This window comes from Miscanthus floridulus, chromosome 16, assembly GCF_019320115.1.
Source record: "Miscanthus floridulus cultivar M001 chromosome 16, ASM1932011v1, whole genome shotgun sequence".
In the NCBI taxonomy this organism is placed as follows: domain Eukaryota; kingdom Viridiplantae; phylum Streptophyta; class Magnoliopsida; order Poales; family Poaceae; genus Miscanthus; species Miscanthus floridulus.
Window position 1 is genome coordinate 71,359,081 of NC_089595.1, and position 2,638 is coordinate 71,361,718.

The window sequence follows — 2,638 nt, forward strand, 5'->3', positions numbered from 1 at the left end:
GCGCCCACCTCCTACCATCCCACCATGGCATGCTAGAGTTTCACCGGAGCTCCTTCTTCGTCGCCATGCCAGTCTCGGCGCCGTGTCCGTACGAGCACTACTAAAAGTTTCCTGATGTATGCCCCCAACTAAGCGTTGACGAACAAGCGTCCCACTATATAACAATTAATTAACTAAGGCCGACTGTTTCGATTTTGAACACCTATCGGTGGTCAACTCTCTAGCTAACACAAAGAAATCAAACACCAACCTGTGACCATTCCAAAGTCAGACCCTCTACGTAGTCAACCCTCCCCTATAAATGCATCTCCACGCGACGCCTCCCCAGGCCACCATTCAACACCAATTCACAATCCTTCACCTTCGCAACTTCCAGAAGCTTCTGTCTAGGCACCCTCCCTCGCCATGGGCAACGGCCTCTCCCCTTGTCTGTGCCCCAGGGCCGCGCACGGCGGCGAGGCGGCGCGGCTGGTGTTCTGGGGCGGGTCGGCGAGGATGGTCCGACGAGCGGCGGTCCATCACCGCCGGGGACGTCACGGCGGAGCTCCCCGACCAGCACCTCGTCTGCGCCGGGGACTCCTTCTTCATCGGCCTGCCGGTCCCGGCGCTGTCTCCGAGCGAGCGGCTCGTGGCCGGGGGCATCCTACTTCGTGCTCCCCGCGGCACGCTTCTCGTGCAGCCAGGCGCTCACCGCCGCGACGCTCGCCAAGCTCTCGCCATCGTCCTCCGCCGCGAAGGTGCCCCTCGCCGGCGGCGCGGCGTCCCCGTTCGAGTACGTCACGGGCTCCGACGGCGCGCCGCTCATCAGGATCCTGCCCGAGTTCATCGAGAAGGTGATCACGTCGTGCGGCGGCGGCGGCAAGTGTGGCACTCCGGCGGCGGAGCAGCTGTGCAGCACGCCGGAGCTGAGGAAGCACTACATGCAGCTTGTGGGGGCGCGAGCGGAGAGGCCGTGGTCGCCGGGGCTTGAGACGATATCCGAGGCCGAGAAGAGGAGGAGGATGCCGTCGCCGGTGAGGCTGGTTGGGCTGGCAAAGGCTTCTTCAAGATAGCCCTGCACCTGCACATATGCATGGATAGATTGCAGAAGGGAATAGAGAGTTTAGCCTAATTTTCGCTTCTTGGGATGCAAGAGGGAGAAAAAGAAGCAATGTAGATAGATACAGAAATGAAAGGAGTAGGCACGTTAGATTTAGTTTTAGTTCAGTCATTTTTCTCTCTTTGAACAGAAGATACTCCAAGTGGATTGAATCATGAAAAATATTGAATAAAATTGCATGTCATCCATTGCAAGTTTGCATTTGGGTTGTCCTACTAAGGGGAAAAAGTATCTAAAATTGTAAGGCAGTTTCAACATGATCTTCAGAAAGTGCAGATGTATATGAGCATGCTTTGGAGTAGAACAACAAACTTTAATTAAGCTAGAATTGTTGGAAGAGACCTTCAATTTTGTTGTGGTTGCTGTCACAATTCGGATAGGTCCTTTTCAATTTGTTGCGGTATACCTTTTAATTTGTTACAGCAGGCCTTTCAGTTGGTTTGAAGAATCTTTTTATTTGATCCATTAGTTTTAATATGCATTTATACTCGCTCTTAAATATATGGGCCTGAAAACTTCTAAGGTGACGCCTCCAACGATGAGCATGATACCACTGGTGCCGACGTCATCCATCTAGCTGGAGTAGGTTTTCATATGGCACCCTATCTCGTTTAGAAATTGAATCAAATTTTACATATTAGAAGTTTTATAAAAGTATCTTTGCATCGAGTAATTCGAATATACAAACTGAAAAGAAGGTTTAATCTATTTTTTTCCACTTTTCCTATATTTCATGTGCCTGAATTTTAAGATGATTTCAGGCAACACTTTTGTATCTCTAATTAGTACCAGCAAATTACTATTGTAATTTGTTATTTGTCTTTGTGTTATAACATATCAAATTTTATTATTGTCTTCCTATAAAAAATAATTATTAATTATTAATTGTCTTTGTGCCAACACAAATTAGATTTGTCGGGCTTGTGGATTTGTATAACGGGTTTTTTATTCTCAGATCCGAAAATTGCGTTTACAGAAATTGCAACAAACGAAATCTGTAATTTTAGTATAAAATATATGCAATAACCGTCGTCTGAAAGTAAACTAAATTCAGGCACCTGAATTTTAGTAAATCCCATTTTTTCACAAACATATTTAATTTATGTTTTCCCTTGTGGGAGAAAGCCAATAAAATTAGATCATATTATGTCATGTTGTGGAAACACATATGCTTAAGGCCCCCTTTGGAACGCAAGAAACTTTCTTGTTTTTGTGCATTTTTCTATGAAAAATGAACTAACTTATGTAAAATTCCTATATGATTTCTATGAACTTTTGCATTCCATTGCAGCCTTCTTATGTACTCACTTTGTTTCAAATATCGTTTTGGTTTGACTGTAAATCAAACTTCTCTAACTAAAAGCATCTCAAGTCCTAATTTCGACTCCTCGTGGGAGCGAATATGTCAGGATTTAACGGCGTTGTGCTTTCAGTGGTAGGCGATTTTTCCGTCGACAGCAAGGCGTCTATGAATGACTTCATCAATCTCGAGGATTTGTCGGTCTAATCTTTGAAGATGCTCGTAGAGTAGGGTTTGTA

General features: G+C 45.8%; 1 pseudogene; it reads left to right on the forward strand.

The window, feature by feature from the left end:
• The first annotated feature begins 358 nt into the window (after positions 1-358).
• Positions 359-1,173, forward strand: LOC136510041 (uncharacterized; annotated as a pseudogene).
• The last annotated feature ends 1,465 nt before the right edge of the window (positions 1,174-2,638 follow it).